At 38.3% G+C, this 18,220-nt stretch overlaps 1 protein-coding gene and 1 long non-coding RNA gene across 13 annotated transcripts in view; both read left to right on the top strand.

The window, feature by feature from the left end:
- The window catches only part of MEIS2 (Meis homeobox 2), a 174,999-nt gene that overhangs the window by 56,555 nt on the left and 100,224 nt on the right, over positions 1-18,220 (top strand). The gene's annotated exons all lie outside the window — the stretch shown is intronic.
- On the top strand, positions 398-4,502 carry LOC137475598 (uncharacterized). The gene is made up of 2 exons (XR_010999970.1): positions 398-1,368; positions 4,111-4,502. It is a non-coding gene; the product is annotated as an uncharacterized lncRNA (long non-coding RNA).

Here is an 18,220-nt window from a genome sequence, read left to right as displayed (position 1 = left end):
AATCAGAAGAAAGGAAAGTTATAAAGGAAGTAATTATACCACATCATGGGCTTGTACCTCTGGTAGTTCATCCATTTCTGCAGCAGTGTGCCAGTGACTACATTTTTGCTACATTCAATATTTTTTCACCTTTTTTTTTACCGAGCTGGTAGAACAGACTCTTATTTATACTTTGACACTTACCTGGAGTGATGCCCTTTGTTAAAATTCTATTTTGGTTGGTTTTTTTGTTAAAGTCTTTAAGAAGATTTGTATCATAACTAATGGTACCAGATGTTGCAATGGTACCTTGCAAACTAAAGCTTTCTTAATGAAAATGCCTAATTTCCGTCTGATGGTATTTGGGATGTTTCCCCTAAAGCCAGAGGAGTTGAGCTGGTTTTCTGCTTTTTTTTTGCTGGCTGAAGTTCTGTCTTCTAACTTTGAATAATGTAATTTTAGCCTGATTTCCACAATCTAGCTGAAGATCTTGCTCTTTACACAGTCTATTCTATAAGTGGAATATATCTTGGTTTAATCTGTTTCATTGTCAGGCTAGAGTAAGTTCTCCTGGAAGATGGTAAAATGAACCAACCACAGCTTTTGTACTTACCTGAACTAATTTTCTTAACTTGTCATATTCAGGTGTCCAGATTGGATAATATGAATAGCCTTACTGAAACAGATTTATTTTGTGTATTTCTGTGGGTGTATCTGAGAATAAAATGTTTATCTATCATATTTTGATGAATGGCTTATCAAGCCTTTTCTACAGGGCAGCTATCTTATTTATTCATTAGATTTGATTCTAGAGATGAATGTCATCAACCAAAGCCAATCTTGGAGCAAGTGTTCAAGGAAGTTGAATCCAACCCACCTTCATAAATATCTCCTTCCATATTTTATTTTAGTAATAATACCTTAAAGAAAGGTTACAAACATAGCTGGCTGTTGCACTCCACACTGAACAGCTTACTTTCATATCAAACTGTAGAAGAATAGCTTTACTCAGAGATGTGATCTGGGAGGAGCATTCTTCACATGGTTGTTTTTGCTCTACTTTAAAAAACCAAACCTGAAAATACAACAGACCTCTGTCCAGTTAAAATGGCAAGAAGAAGGTTGGGAGCCTCCAGATAATACAGGAATGTGCAGTCATTCTAGTGAATTTTAGTGTGTGTGTTGGAGTGCACTGTAACATGCTATACCCTCCGAGGGTACACACAGGAGATGGACAATGTCCTCTGATTCTCCTGTAAAACTACCTGCACATGTGTTTGCGTGGCTGCCATTTCCACCTCAGGGCACCACAGGGTCAGAGAGCTGGAGGAGCCCAAGCTACAATTTTATTCTAGGTCTGTTCTTAGGCTGTGTGCTGTTTTCAGCAAGGTAATAAGTTGCCTGCTGGCGTAGAACAGACTTTTTTGTACAAACACCACCTTGTTGGAAGCATGTCCTACAAAATAATATTGTGTTCATTTTTCAGCCGGAAAAACTTTTGTGAGGAGAGGTTAAATGACTTCACCCCCCAGTGCTAAAGAAAAATCAGTGCCTGAATGCTAAACACCCATGACCTGCAGTCTTGCAGTCCTCAGGACAACAGATTTGGGCCTCTTTGTACCCCAGAATTGCTCTGGTGTCTCACCAGAAAGGCTGGTGGTGGCCATTAACATTTGTAGTTATTGCTGCTGGTAGTGTGTCTGGGGTGTCTGGCAAGACCCCAACAGTGTGAAAGTCCTTTTTTCCCTAGCCCGGCAGCCAAAGAGAAGGTCTGGAATGCGTGAAGCCGAGTTTTCAAGGTTGTTTATTTTTTTCTTATCTATAGTAGTTTCTCTCTGACCTGCCGAGGTCCACCTAGTACAGAAGCCATGGCAGTCTGCCCCGAGCCCCGGGCGCCTCCTACATTATATACTCAAAATTACATGTACCATGTTTACAGTTCCCGTACCAATACCTAAAATCTATGTTGGACAGTGTGTCCCTATCCTAGACCAGTAGAAAAATGTCACTATCACACCAAGACATGGAGGACAAGAAGGAAGAAAAGGCTAGGGCACGCCCAAATTCTTCCATATTGTATCCTTGAATTACATTCTAAAAAAAAACCAAAATTCTACTTTTTCATCCTGTGTCAATTCCCTTATTACACTACTCAAACCCTTTTGGCTTTAAATTCCTCATATAAGGTTGGCAGCCTCTCCCATGGGCTAAAATCAAAGCCACAGGTGTTTTTGACTTCTTGCCAAGGTCCCCGAGCCCCCTGCCAGGGTCTTGAGGCATCCAGGGCAGCCAGAGGGATGCTCTGGACTCCGACAGTAGTTGAGCCCTGCCTAATGTCATCAGCATCCCCCTCCTGTCCTGCTTGTCTGCACTACCATGTTACCAGCCTGGGCAGAATAAACCTGGAAATCTTTCTCTAAATGACACTTCTGATCCCAGGCTGAAAGGTTTCATCCTCTGAGTGCTCCTAGTCCTTGGCCATGAAAGCATCCTGAAGATTTAGTAAGAGACCAAACATTCACATACCTTTTAAACATCACAATCTTAAAAGAAAAAAGAAAAGAGCTGAGATGGGATGGGGGTGGGGCTTTGTTTGTTTTAAAAATGGAATCTGAGATTAGATCTGACATTTCTACATCCACCCCCTACAGAAGAGGGAACCCAGGGTCATGGGGTGTGTGGGCCTCAAAAGCTAGCTTTGTCTGGGAGTGGTTAATCTAATCATTGTTACATAGACATCTGTTATTTCTTCTGAAAAATTGATGCTTTTGTGACACAATGATCCATCTATTTAGTACAACAGCCTGAGTAATTAAATTAAAAAAAGAATATTTTTGCAGGAGCATGTATTATAAAACTGCCATACCTCCTTGTACCAGTGAAAAGGCTGAGGAGAGGGAGTGGAAGATGGAGAGGGGCAGAGGGAGAGGAGTGCTTTAAGTCTCGCATTGTTTTCTGCTGGCTGGAGGAAAACATCTGTGAATTGTTTGAACTGAACCTTAGCAGGGACTGTCTGAATCTGTGTCATCTCTGTTTAATTTCAGGAAATGATGTCATAGCGCATTAAATAACAATGCTGCATGATTTATTTTTACTTGTACATGCTGTCCTAAGCATTTCAGTTACACGGCAGTGTTTCCAATTAAGTGTAAGCTTTCGGTTTTAAAAAATATACTCCATAATGCTTTTTTGGGGAGGCACAGGGTATGGGGAGGCTGGGTTTTTTAGGGGGTCACCAAGGTTCAGGGCTGTCGGAGGGCTCTGGGCCCATTTGTCATGTGCTTATTTGTAGTTGGGACTGGATGTCAGCTCTCTCGTCACCCATGGCAACCTCCAGGACTGTGGGTTTGTTACAAAGCCTGTCTGGGGGAGAAAAAAACCTAAATATTCCGAACCGATCCGTCAAAAGACCTATTAGATAGTTATAGCCAGCCCTATGTACTGTAGCTTTTGCCTCGATCAAACTTTCTGCACTCCCCCTTCTTCTGTAGAAGAATAGAGGACATAAGTCAATTCTGTCTGCCATCTGTCGCCTCTCTCCCTGCTCCTCAAATTAAAGAGACAGTCCAAAATTTAAATAATCGGATACAATCACAGGAAGCCGGCCTGGAAATTATTACATGTGCAATTGGTTGAGGGTTTTTTTTTTTTACTTCTCATTTTATTTTGAAGAGGGGATCTTTATTGTGCTTCTTTGGAGATCAAAATATGTTGTGTGTTTCAGCTTCAAAAATAGCATGCTGAGAAATACTGGATTTGCAGTGTCACTGGGTTGTTTTCTAATAGGATTCCAAGTTATATATAGGGTGAAATTCACACACATACATGCACACCCTTCCCAACCCCCAAAGAATCCCCAGATTGCGAATTCTGCAAGGGACAAGTAAATGAATCACACCACCAGTCCACTCCAGCTCTCCTATCCCTTTCATTGCCTTTCTGTCCCCAAATCCACGGCAAGGTGATGGGCTGCAGCAAAATCTTTTTTGGTGCAACCAGGACAATTTAAGCTGTTGAGTCTACCTAATGGGCCTCTTCTAGGCCTGCCATAAGAGTTTTTCACAGTACCCTGTCTAATATTAGCTAGTTATGCTTTACCTTTTCCTCTCCTTGTTTTTATCTTTATACCAGCCTGCCTGGTTTTGCCTCCTCCTCATCAACAGGCAACACAATGTGTCAGGACTGCAGCGAGGTGAATTTCATTCATGTGACATATGATGTCAGCCGATGCCAAACCATCATATAACATGGCTAGATGTTACTTCCCAGTTTAATATTTTACCTGCCATTTTCAAACAGGGGATTCCTGAGAACAGCAAAAAACATATGCATGGTTTTAACAAATGTTTGATTAAAAAGCCTCCACTGAGTAAGCTGAATGTGGCCTAGTGAAAAATAGGATCAGCCACTGTTTTTCTCTGGTTGTTATTGTCAGACTACAAAGCTTTGCAGAGTCAGTATAGGAAGGAAAAAAAGAAAAAAGAAAAAAGAAAAAAGAAAAGAAAAGAAAAGAGAAAAGAAAAGAGAAAGAAAAGAAAAGAAGAAATAGAAAAGGGAACACCAAAGTCCAATTAATGAAATCCTTAAAGTAATTGAAACAAGGAACTAATAGTGACAAGAATTTGTTTATATAGAGTTGTGGCTGCAAGGCTTATAAGGCAAAAGTTGTTTTAACCAAAGCATATGTGAATGTAGTGTTTAAACACTTTCTTAACTCCAAAAATATTGCTCTAATAAATGTTGTGAACTGCAGCTTTTGGATATCAAGATCACAGTCAGCTAGAGGAGAGAAGTCTTCAGGGTCCACTACATAAAGCTGTTGTCATCAGAAAACTCATAGTTCCTCCCTTTCTCTGTAGTGTGCTCACATGATTATACGTAGATATATTTTAAGGAAAATACAATTGCTGTTGTTTGTGCAGTGATACTGCCTCTTAGTTTTGCCTCAGGATATGTTTAAAACTTTCTTTTCGAGATCCATGAGCAGGACAATTGGTTTCAAGGAAAGTTTTCAGTAAAATTAGAGTTATGTTGGGGAGAAAAAAAAAAAAAGAACGTTTCTGCCAACAGTTCTACAACTGCAAAGAAATGTATATGTCAATTGTTATTGCTGCCTAATGAAGAGAGTAGTTTGTGGCAGACAATATTACTCCTGTTGTTGTGGAGTTTGCCTTGAGTTATGATACCTAGAATACCATGCATTGCATATTTTAGAGTTGATTGGCAGCACTTGTTTGTAATATCTAAAGCAATCATTGGCATCTCTAAAGATTTACAGTTATCTTTAAGCATAATGGCAATACAGTTTTCATGCTTTTACATTTGTTATTTTTTATTTTTAACTGCTAGCCCCAAATCTGCCAAAACTAATTCCAGTTGTTTCATCTAATACTGGGTGATAGAACATAAAGAGTTTTTTAAATCATGGTTTTACCTTTTTATGATGGCATTTCAAAATATGTATTTTATTTGTAGCAGTTGACTACTTATGTCCATAAAATGTTTAACATCTCATGACATCCTCTTACCATCTCAGGATAATAAATCTGAGTAGCTCAGTAAACAGCAGTAAATATTTTGGTTTAGTGTTTAAAAAAAATCTGTATACATTAGGTTTTTTTTAGTGCTGTAGAAATTTGACTGTCATCAGGATCAAGCTCTTATTTGGTCATTTCAAAGTGTGAACTTGATATTCTGAAGTGGATATACTGTGGAAATATTATCTGACTAAATCAGATAGCAATGGGAAAGCTCCTGTTCACTTTCTTAACATGTACTAAATATGTGAAAGGAGTAGATTTTTGTAAGATCATGGCCTAATCTAGATTACTTTAAGATTGTCATGTCAATTAAAAAAACTTGAAAGATTATGTAAACTACACTGTTCATTGATATGCTGTATACCTTACATGGATCATTGTAAAAGCAGTTATTTTTCTTCTCAGGTAAGTTAAAAATTAGGGTTTGAGTCTTTGTATTTAAATATTTACAGATAATTCACAAATTAGTGACTAACAGTGTGTATCTCTCAGTGCTCCTTCCACTAATTCCAGCGGAACTCTGATCCTTTTGAAAAAGCCAGAAATGATGTAGTGAAATCATAATGGGAGACAGACAGAAAAACACTTAGTAAGTGTTAAATGCTCTAGCCACTTTATCCATTATTTACACTTAACAACTCATTCAATGATTCCCTATTTTATGACAGAAACACAAGTGTCTTGAGTGCTCAACTGTTTGTCACATTCTCTTGTGACCCAGCTTTCACTACTGTCCCCAGGGTGGTGTAGTGCAAGGGAGCTGTGGAGTTTCCACTTGTCTTTCTAGCTATGACCATGACAAGACACTGTGCCTTAGTTTCCCCACTTAAACAGTATCACATAATGATTGTGGCTGCTTTTTGAAGTGCTTTTCATATTTACAGATGAAAAACACTGTGTAAGGCCTGTGTCTTTTACTTTGCAATGGCTGAATTACAGAAAATTGCACTTCTGTTGTGATTTTATCCTGCTGTTGAAAGAGCATGACAGTCATGCTATGCTTGTACAAATGCCTAAACTTCTGCAGACTGAAAGTTCGGGAGAATTTTCTCTTTATGAAGGAGCATTTAATATATAATTAAGAGTGTTATGTTCTTGCTGGTCTACACTGAAGATGACAGCATATGATTTCTGCAAGCTACTTCAATGCAGGTGTCTTGGTCCTGTGTTAATTTTGTCAGGTCTTTTCCTTGCTGGTGACCTGATGTGGTGATTACTGCATGTAAATGCTATCAAATATCTTTCCCAGAAAGCAGCAAGAGGAAGAACTTTGGGCATCAACTGCTGGCCGAGAGGCAATAGTGGGACTAAAGGGAGTGTAACAGTATTAACCAATGCATCTTTGTACTTCAAGAACTTGCTAGTGGATATTCCCCTCCTCAACAGTCTGGGAGTCACCTGATGTGAAGTTGGATTTTGGCAACTTTCCCGCCAGTCCTGATCCTTTCTGCTGCCTCTTTTGAGTCAGCCGGGTGCTTCCCACTTGTGCATCCCACTCATACTTGAATGAAGAAACAGGAAACAGGAGGGTGACTTAGAGCGAGGAGTAAAGGGCTGAAGGGATATTGCAAAGTCCCCATTTCATATTGACAAGGTCCCTGCCTACTGAGGACCATATGCAGATAGCTGACAGCTGTTTGCATAGCTCACAAATGGGCTGTTCAGGGTTATGGAGTGTGAATAGAGAGAAAGATCATATGTGTGATAACAACTGGAATAAGGAATGTTATACAGTCAGAAAAGTGATGTGTGTATATTTGAGGGAGTCGGCAAAGGAGTGTTGCATACGAATAGTGGCACATATTAATTGCAAAGAAAGTTGGTTAATTTGAGGGATCAGTTCAAAATCTTAATGTTTAAAGAGTGCTTAATTTCAACTTTAAAGGGATATTCTGATTTTCTCTTTCAAATATAAAGTAGGATATTAAACAGAAACATGTGTTAATTATTGTGAACAAAAAAATAGAGGGAAAATAATTTGATTCACTTCTCCTTTCCATCTTCTTTATTCTTTTGGTGGACTAATCCAAGAGTTGTGTTACTTGGTCTTGTCTGTTTGCAATTCAGTTTCTTCCAGTTACACAGGGACACTTTACTGCATGATCTACCATCATTTAGGAAAGAGAGGTACTTCTTGAGTTGGTATGAACTTCTCTGTGGATGGTGGGATGAACTGCAGAGTTTTATGATAATCCTAAGAATTCCACATTGTTTCACACAATATGCCAACTTACACCTCAAGCTTAAACAGCCTACAGCCTATGAGTGTGTTGTATGGGAGCCATAAACTGCCAAGCAAATGCTTCTCAGACCAAAAATCCCACTACTTTGTGCATATCTTACCAAAACATTTGTAGACAATTTACTGCTATAATTAATCTTAGCTGTCCTGGATTTTGTGAACTTACATTGCACAATGCTCTTGGATGCAACCAACCTTCTGGGAAAAGGGGCTCTTGCCATTTTCTCTCCCTTTTATTTTCCAAAAGCTGTCCATTTAGAAGGCGATAATGTTTTCAAAGGAACCAGTGCAAAACAATATGCGCAGCAGGAGAATAAAATGTCTACAAATGAACAGGACTATGGTGTTTTTCTAGAATGGATACAAATAAACATAACTGTAGAGCTGTGATACTATCATGAGTTTGGCTCCTGGGATCTGAATCCTGTTCAAAGCTTCACCTGAAAAGATAAAATATTGCACTTTCCAATTCAGCAGTGCTCTAACATCTTCTACTGCATCCCAAACAATCTCTGCAGCAAACTTCTTGCTGAGATGGAAAACTCTTTAAAACAAGGCCTGTGGACTCATGAGCTTTCTACTCAGTACCCTTTAGGCTCACTCCATGAAAAAGTATCTTGCCTAAAAGAGGCCAAATATCACACAACAGAGCTGGTGGGAAACTCAAACTGTTCTAAGCAAAGAAGTCAATAGAGCTGCTGTAGTGAAAGGTAATGTTCAGAGTGAGATCACCATGTTATGATCTCATGCTGAACATCGGGACTGGTTGTTTTTTTCTTTTTTTTATGAGGATTATGAAACTAGCCTGAGGCCAGTCTGGTGAGAGTCTGAGAAAGATACAGAAGGATATTTGGACAGCCTGGTCTATCAGGGCCCTTATTCCCCAAAAAGGGTAACAGAGGCTGAAAAAGATGAGAGAAATGAGAGCTGTGTTGTTATTTCCAGTGCTCTTTCCATCCATCCCAAAAATACAAGATCTAGCCCTAGACAGAGAATGTGTACACTGAAGCAGTGAATAAGCACAGGCTACAAAGAGATAACAAGAGAAATTACTGAAGAGGAACAAAACACCTTGCAGGAATAATGGAATTCAGCAGCCAAACCCCAGTCGTTTAGACTGTAGAACAATCTGTGGAAGTGCCTTTGCTTAGCACTTTTAAAACTAGACTCCAAAAAAACACTTGAAGGTATACTGCTGAGAAACATCTTACATTCCTGGGCTTACACTAAAGTAGTCTTGCCTGAAGGTTTTCTCTTATTTTCATGTTTTCTTATTAATGATTAAAAACTGAAAAGTGTCTTGAAATTAGAGCTGGTTTCAAAAGGAAGCCTTCCCAAATTTGGCTTCCTTCAGGTTTAAGTTTATGTTGTATTTGTTTCAACTTTTTAATGATGTTTCATTTATCTGTCAGTGAAAAAATTATTGCAAAATTAACTTACAAAATCAAACTAGAAATGGGCTTGAGACACAAATTGAAGAACTAAACTTAAAAGAAATATTTAATTACTGTTCCTTCAGGCATTGGGAGTGGATGGTGGAGGTCAGCCAGGCTTGGGCCCTGTCAAACTGACAAAGAAAGCGACTTTGTATTGAGAAACACCTCCCTTTCAGATATTCAGAGGCAGAAACTGTCACAATACATACAGTGCTCTCCATTCACAACTTGTGAAGTTTCAGCAATATCTGCGTACGGTACAGGTCTGAAATCAACCCCTACCCAGCTTAGTCTTCCCCCAACATATCTGACATCTGCTCCAACATTTGCTCTTTGAAATATCAATCCAAAACACCAAAAGTTTGAGCATTCAAAATACAAATGTTGATTTTTAAGGTCATGGATCCAATTTAATATAAAATGGAGTTGACTATGGATTTACACAGAAATTTGAGTACCAAAATGGGTGAAAAACATAGCTTTTTCACCTGCTTTTCACTTACAGGCATTTATGGCAATTTAACGCCATGATTCAAAAACAAAGCTTGGGCCCTCAGAGAGGCAGAATGACCGCAAGGAAATATTGACTGAGTGCCTGCTGTCTTCAGCTGCTGAATTTCACACACAGCTTTCCTCAAAAGTATCAGGAAGAAAGAGATTGTATTTTGAATTTAAAATGAAATTTTACTCTTGAACATTACTTTATAACAATGTAACTGTGGGGTTCCATGTTCATCTCAATGCCTTCCAGATCAAATGAACTCTGTTTTCATGGTAGAAATTTGCTTTATTTTTTTTCCCTCTTTTTTTATTTTTTCCTCCTTCGTTGCCAGAATTAGAATTTTAGCCTTGGATCTTAGATCCAAGTCGGATTCCTTCTGGCTCATTTATTGGCAGTCACAAGAATTATACGATAACAGTAATGTTGCAATTACAATGGTAAAGCTATGCAATTACAATAATAAATAGATGATAAATTGGCCAGAAAAAAGAGTCCAGTTTTCTTGCTTATAGCTAAACTGGCTTTATGAAGAAAAATATCACAAACTTCTATTATGGATTGAAGTCAATGACATTTTTTTATCAGCAGAGAATCAAATGCAATTCAGACACACAGGGACATAAATCTGTTCAGTAAGTCAGTCACCTTTCAGAACACCACTGCTTAGTTTTATTTTTCTCCTTTTGGGTATTTTTTTTCTGTCTGGCACTACATAGGGTTAGTAAGTCAGGTTTTTAAAGAAGTGAAACAGCAGGACAAAGATCTCTTTTTCTCCCTCTTAATTTTACCTTCCAGGAATGGGCTTGTGTACCCATTTCAAAGATGCCACAGGATTTTCATATGCAGTTCAGAAGTTACCTACTTGAGAAAGGAGAGCAGGAGCTTTCCATGGCTGCATGATGGAATCCTCCTAGCTGCAAAAGCAGTGAAAACTGACCTTTGCTCTTTGAACAAGGAGTCTTCTGGCATGGAGCTTAGTTTTCCTACTGCTCTTCACAACTGTAAATAATGTTAGTATACCCTGAATTCATAGCATGCAGCACTTTACATTACTATTGTGTATCTTAAAATAAACAACATTGCAAGCTGTTTATTTTGGTGTTACTATGTATGCATTTTTTAAACAGTGGTTACTTAAACAAACGTCTCTGTTCCCACAGCACTTAAAAACTGCTGTTTGCTCATTGTGGTTTTTGGGTTTTGTCACTTTTGTTTTGATTGTTTCTGGAAATCACACTGGAGGATACAGAAGACAGGAGTAAGTTGTGCTTGTTCCAAGAAAATGCTTCATGTCACAGCTTTTTCTTTGTGCCAGTTTTTCCCATGTTCCTAGCAGAAATAATTTTGGTTTAGCTCAAATGTAGATATTACCAGTATTCCAGATTGGTTGTAACTGTCCTCAAATGCATTTCTGCAGGCCAGTCAGGCCATGCATTTATTATCAGAATTTGACCCTGAGATAGCAAAATTGTTTTAATAACATTAGTCCTGATTATTTATTCATTGCTCAGAAAAACAAAAGGTGCAGGGGATGAGAATTTAGGCAACTGAGGGTTTCCACATCTTCTTTCATCCTCTCTCATCAGTCTTCATTCATCCACCCTAGAAACCTCAAGTGCAGAGCAAACTTCTGTGGTTGGAAATGCTGATAGGAGCTTGATGAAAAAGCCATTATCAGACATCAACCTTTCAAAGCCCCATTGCCACAGCTTTGTGACCCTCTACCTACACAGGGAACTCAGAGGACACTTGCTGGTCTGACACTGTTCTGCTAGAGGGCTACGTGATCTACACTGTTTTTCACCTGTAGCGATGAGCTTTTAGGGATGGTTCTGCTTCTTGCTATGCCATGTATACTGTTCTTGTGGTGTATTTGGCTAAATCTTAGTAAAAGGTTAAGGAAAAAGATTATTTCTCCCTTCCCTCACTCTCCTTCCCATTGTGAAAGGTGTTTATGGTACCTTGTGATTGTGATAGTTATTCTATAGTTGTTTTATTCCACTTTGCCAATTTTTCCTAGGTAATCTTCAATTAGTCCTTTTTGCTGAGAAAGAAAAATACTTATCTGAGTCTGTAGAATTATATCCTAAGGAACTAAGAAACCAGAGGCTTCCTTTGTATGAATATTGCACTATTATAAGGAAAGCTGAGGATACCATCAGAATTTCTTAGCAGAGGCAACAGTGGTAGGTTGAAGGGTATGTGTTGTCAAAAATGGGTGGTCATCTTACCAGCTTCTGCCTTCATTTTGGAATGAAAGTGTGCCTGGGCAGCTATGAAAGTGCTGAGGTGATTCCTGTGTGGAAAAGGTTTAACAGAAGTGCTCCAACAAACATGGGAGGTAGCACTAAAGCGTATCAGGTACTGGACTAGCCCTGTCCAGCCTTGAGATCAGAACAGCCAAAGGGTTTGGTTTCCTTGTGCTTGGATACAGCTGAGAACTGAGTCCGAATTATTCATTTGTAGAACTTGTAAGATTGACTGTCTTTTTGCAACAGAATGTAATCTCTTCACTCAACTACTAATTGCCCCATGATGTTAATCAAGCAAGATTCTTAGATAAAGAAAATTAGTGTTTGAGAAAAATTGTGAATGCAGTTCTTTTGCAACTTGTGTAGACTATAAACCAGTTTAGCCTCCTTAATTATGGTCTTCAAAGATAAACAGGTTGAAGGGTGTGTTGCAGTCCTTGGCACAAATATAGCATATTTCAGTGCTTTGTTGAGCAAGCTGTGTGTTTTTGGGAAAGAAATAAAAAGTTACTTGCATTTTTAATGTAGTTAAGATTTATTATTTTTTTATTTATAGTTCAGCAGGCGTTGATTTTCAGTGCTGTGTAAATGTTCATTTGCTTCTGAACTTCAATACACTGGATAACAACCCCTGGTCTCTCAGTAGAACTGTGACAATTAAGGATGAGGGGAGCATTTGATAGAGAAGTGGCCAACAGCACAGCAGTCCAACAGCAGTTGGACTGTGTCATTCTATCTACTGAAGGAGGATAGTATAATATACCAGTGTACTACAGCTTTCCTTTTCACTCCTAACCTTTTCAACTAAATTGCAGAGCAAATAGCTGTTTTTACTTTTCACCCGCTGATAATTTTTCTCTTAATCAGCCATGAGTTTTCCGTGACTTTTCTTCTGCTTCACTCGCTGAGATATGGATTAAAACCGCTTAAATGGAAAGATATACATTTAAAATAGTTTTGCATGATTTTTTCAGTCTAAATACTATGCCAACAATCTAATTTGTGACCAAAATTACATAATTTGTTACTGAATTAACATCATATACATCTGTAGGTGAACATTCTACCTCTTCTGTCTGAGGGACAGAAGATGGCAGAATGATTAAAAATTTTTAAATGCTGTTAACAAAAATGAAAAGTACTTAGTGGCAGCAAAATTCTGTGAGAAGGAACAGCTAACATTAAATATTTTAAAAGTATCCTAAGAAGTGCTTTTTTTTAGTTTTCACTAAATAAAATCTGCTCTATTGGCCAGACAAATGCTCCACTGAGCCAGATAAGGGTCAGCAGTGAGTGGTGATGAGGCCAAGAAATGACGCAAGTGTAGGAAGATCCCAGAAGTCCCAGTATTTTCTCCAGGCTTCTGGTGGGCAGAAGTTTAAAGACTTCTAGAGTTGGAAATTTACATCCAGATTGTAATGCTTAAAAGCCATTGATGTATTTACATTTTATTTTCAGGCCTGCTATGGACCAAACCATATATTCATGAGCTGCAGTAGGAAGAGTTTCATTTTGGATTACTTGAATCATTTAGGACATTTATTAGACTATTTTCTGATGTGGAATGGGAATGGGACATTTGAATAAGCTTCACATTTCTTGATGTGTGGATCTAACTGTCTAAATTTTATTAAAAAAAAAAAAGAAAGAAAGAAAGAAGAGAGAGTGAGGATATCAATTTACACATGATTTTAAATTAAACTTGCTTTCTTTCATGTAGCAACAGGAAAAACTTAGCAGCCCTGCAGTTTTCTAAGAAATTTTCATGAAATGTTGGGAAAATTTTTTCCTCTTCATTTGAAGGGAACCCTGATTAAAACTAACCATTCCATATCTTTTCAGTGTCCTATTCTCCATTTCTCTGATCCTGTTCTTCACATGATTGATTCTGGCAAAATAAAACACTGATCAACCCATACATTTGGTAGAGTGCTTTTAAATAAATATCCCTGCTGAGTCCTGGTAGAAAGCATTCACACAGTTTTGACATAACCTAATCATGTGCAAAGCTAAACCTTTAGTAGCCAGCTCTTGCAGACATTTTTTTTTCCTTTTTCTCCTCCCTTCTTCTTCACATGGCCCCTTCAGAGCTGCTGGAGGGCGTTGTTGAGAAGTTGCTACCGTTGATACAGTTGCTATTAATCACAGTCTGCCGTGTTGTGACGCAGGTTCTAATAACATCCCATTGAGCTGCCCTTGTATGCTGGAGGCTTACCAACAGCACTAGGCCTTTGATATTCATCTCACACCAGGATAAAGAAAATGTAGAGTTAAAAAAAAAACCCAACTGCAAATAGGCAAAGAACAAAAAAGGGGGGAAACATAGCAAAATCAAAACCAGACACGCTTTCTGTGTGCTGCTTCGTTTACCATGGGAGCAGCAAAGCTATAAATCTCTGCTGTGTTGTTTGAAAATTGAACATGAGGCTGCTAAATTTATCATTCATTCTTTGTTGTTTCTGGGTAGTAGCTGCCTGACTTGGCTGACTTTGGTTTCTGTCCCCTCCTCAATAACAATTTTTGTTGTCATTGTTGTTTCAATACATTACACACGCAAATCAAAATTTTACTGGATCAAAGAATATTGGAGGATTTAGTAAAGTGCTCATAAAGGGGAGGAGGAACAAATTTTCTGCATGTTACACATCATGCTTCCTTGGCAACTGACTCCCTCACATTCATAATTACAGGAACATAATTTTTAAAAAGCAGCATGGGCGGGGGGAGGGAGAGGAGCACTTCCTTTGGTTAAAGACATTCACAACTTTTAAAAAATATGAGTCTTTGAAAATTAGAAAAAAAGTTCACCCATATGCTCTGTAAAGATTAAACCTGGAGCCTGATAGAACTGCACAATCACCTTCTTTTGTTAGCACTTCTTGTCCATGTTGAACTGCAAAGAAAAAAAGGTGGAAAGCAAGCCTGCTACAGATGTGACTGGCTATGAATATTCATGAATAATATTGCTCCTCCTTTTCTACTGGCATCCAAGCCATTCTGATCTCCCTCTCTTTTTTCCTCTTCTCCTTTCCATTCCCTTTCCTTCCTCAAGACTGAGCAGGACTGCAGTTTTATTTCTTTAACATCCTGGTATGATACAGTTATCAGTGGTCTCCGAAGCATTTTCTTTCCATTAGGAATAAAGGAAAATAAGGGAAAAAAAAAAAAAAAAAAAAAAAAAAAAACCACAAACCAAAAAAAACAAAGGAAAAAAGAAAAAAAATTGTAATTATCCACAGTTTTATGAATCCACCTCCCCTTAATGTTCATTATTTAAACCAGCAGCAATTACAAGTTCAAAGGGGTTTAGAGGGCCAGCAACCCGCATAATCACTGCCAAATTAAGCGGGACTCATTCGTCACAGAAGAGTACACTCTGAGCAGTGAATCATGCATGCAGTGACAGGCACTGATTTACATAAAGACGAAATCTGTGCCCTCTAGGGCTGAGTGTTACTTTATCTCAGTGGCCCTGTGATATATGCATTTTCTTTTGGTGTTAGGAAGGTTCAGAGACTGATGCTCACTAATACATTATATTTTACTCTCACTAGCATCACTACTATTGCCTAAAAAATACTCATATAATACTGCCTACACTAATTCATATATATGTGTATTTTACTTATAATAATCAAAACTTCAAGGCTCTTGAGTTTTTAAAAGGAAAGTTTTGTCCAGGAAAAAAAAAAACTCTTTTTTAATCTGTTACAATACTTATGAACCTCTTGAATTAGTTCTTTTTTCCATTACCAATTTGCAGGTCAAACACTTATTCTTGAAAAAGACTACTTTTATTCTCCACTGCCCTCACTCCCTCCCTTGCCCCCCACAGTGATTTAACATAATATTTTTTGAGTCATTATAAGTACTTGTACACATAAGTACATGTGCAGTGTCAGAGGCTGAGGCTGAATGTATTACATTATCCCTAGTTTGCTGACTGTCCAAGGTGTTTTAGATCAGTGTGGTTCCTCTCGACAGAGACATGCTGTAGGGTCTGGAACAGCTATGTCCATGAAGGGCATCTATACATCTGACAGTGGAGGAGGAATCTTTTCTGTTTGTTAGAAAGGCATACCTTACTTTTATCATACTGCTCTGCATCGGATGCTGGACTGTTTAAAGATGCTTTTATATTCTGCTTGAAGACCAAGTTCTATTCAGTCCATTTACCTACACCCACTGGCGTGAGTTACTCACATAGACAAGGTGAATAGGTCTTGACCCTTCAGGTAGCAGATGCATCCATGCAGGGAGTAGCTATAGTCTGATACTACAATGAAACAGAAAAGGTAGTTTTTGTGTAATCATTTCTCACTTTGAGCTGTGTTAGCTGTGACTCTTTTCTCCAGCACAACAGGACTGTGGTACGAACAGTATATACAGTAGTTTGGAGATGGTATTCACCCTCCTCCCTTAGGGGTGCCTTCTCAAAGTTTATTTAGAGATGCACTAGCTACAATTTGTAAGAGGCCTTCTGAACATATAAAAAGCATGTTACATAAAAGAGTATAATTCCCAGCTGTCACTGAGACACAGGAGAGTGACCCCAAAACATCTGTCTATGGCACCTTGGCACAGATGCTGTTTCTACACCAGCTCTGGTGCAGATAGGAGGTAGCTGGTGGTGTCAGAAAGCAACAGCTGTCTGATCAGCCTTTCTTTTGCTTTGACATGCTACTGCACTCAGGACAGTGCTCTAGATCTAGCATTGCTGGCTCTCCTCCAGTTGTGTAAGTCTGTCTGGGTTTGGTCCCATTAGGCCATTTTAGTGGTGGAGAAGAGCAGCAGTGTTCTGTATGTGAATGCACACGCTCATTTTTTTGCACGTTACTTGCATATGAAAGAGATCCATATTGCATGTACAATTCACTCAGGAAAATATCATTTGCATATATAATTGCACTTACTGTGAAAGTGAATGTGCATCTATGATGTCCACCTCAACACTATGTCCTCTGATAGAGGCTGCTGAAGAATTTGGATAATTCAGGTAAACTTAAAAACTAGTCACAGCATCTTTTAACTGGATTGCCTACCGTATGTTTAGTGAGGACACTGAAGTTCTTATGGGCATAATTTAGGTACCACTTTTAGGTAATAGCATACATTACTAGGAAACAACTTTATGGTTGGTAAATAGAAATTGTACACTGAATCTCAAAGGGATGTAATTTACACCACTGTAAAATCAGATTAAATGGAAAGTTAGTGAAAGGGAGATTATAATGTGGACTAAGTTTTTTGTAATAGTCTATAAATGAAAGTGGAGCAAAGCTCTTATGTGATGACAGCAGAATTGTGTGAATTGACTGGTTTAGGTTTATTCTGTTGTGCATTATGGAGTTCATGAGTCACTGAAGTCTACACCAAGATCAATATTTGCAATATTATGTATCAAATAATTAATTTCTAACTTTTTATTTCATTAAATGCTTAAAATATGTTAAATTACTATTTAAATGTTGGAAAATTCTTTAAGGTTACATTATATTTTCAAAGAACATAGAAAGTAATGTATTGATCAATGATGGAGAGATGTGAATATGAAAACCTTTTTGCCATATTGTACTCTTTTGTGCTTTATTGAATCAGGACATTTTAATGTGAAGGACTTGGCCTCTAGGAGTCAAAGTGGTATGTCACAGTCTTTGGATATTTCTGGCTTCCATGTGCTGACTTTAAATTTCTATATGTTTATTCTGTCTTCTACAGAATAGTGAATTGTAGAAATATTTTAAATCATGTACTCCCGATAGATTGTCTGAAAGGAGTTGCAAAGCCTTTGCCATGTAATTTCTCACTTTGAGCTCACTCACCTTCATCAGCACTTTAAGTTAAGGTGTCAAATTTTGTCGACGTGGCTTTTAAGAACTGCTGCAACAGGATTCATATTTTGTCACAGTGCCAAAGCTTTTTGCCCTTAAAGTACAGGAGAGTAAAGTAAGCCTAGTTTTGGCTGGATTTAGAAAATAGCACATGGGCATGCCTGGAATTGAGACAGTGGAGTTGTCTCATCCACATTTAGCTCATTTTAAACGTAAAACTCCCACCTTTGGAACTGGTGGGATTTAGGAAGATAGTGGAATTGCAGCATGCTGGGTCCCAAGGCTGTTTTCAGCAGTGGCCAATGCTCTTGGCCCTGAGGGAAAGGAAAATAATGAAAAGAAAGAGGCATTTTGATTTGAAATCTAATTTATGTAACTATGTCCAAAACTGTGTATCAGTATCACCTCAAACCCAGAAATCTGGGATTCATAGAAATC

The sequence above is a fragment of the Anomalospiza imberbis genome, chromosome 6 (genome assembly GCF_031753505.1).
Source record: "Anomalospiza imberbis isolate Cuckoo-Finch-1a 21T00152 chromosome 6, ASM3175350v1, whole genome shotgun sequence".
In the NCBI taxonomy this organism is placed as follows: Eukaryota; Metazoa; Chordata; class Aves; order Passeriformes; family Viduidae; genus Anomalospiza; species Anomalospiza imberbis.
Note: the sequence above shows the minus strand (reverse complement) of the source record. Positions and strands in the feature narration are given on the sequence as shown.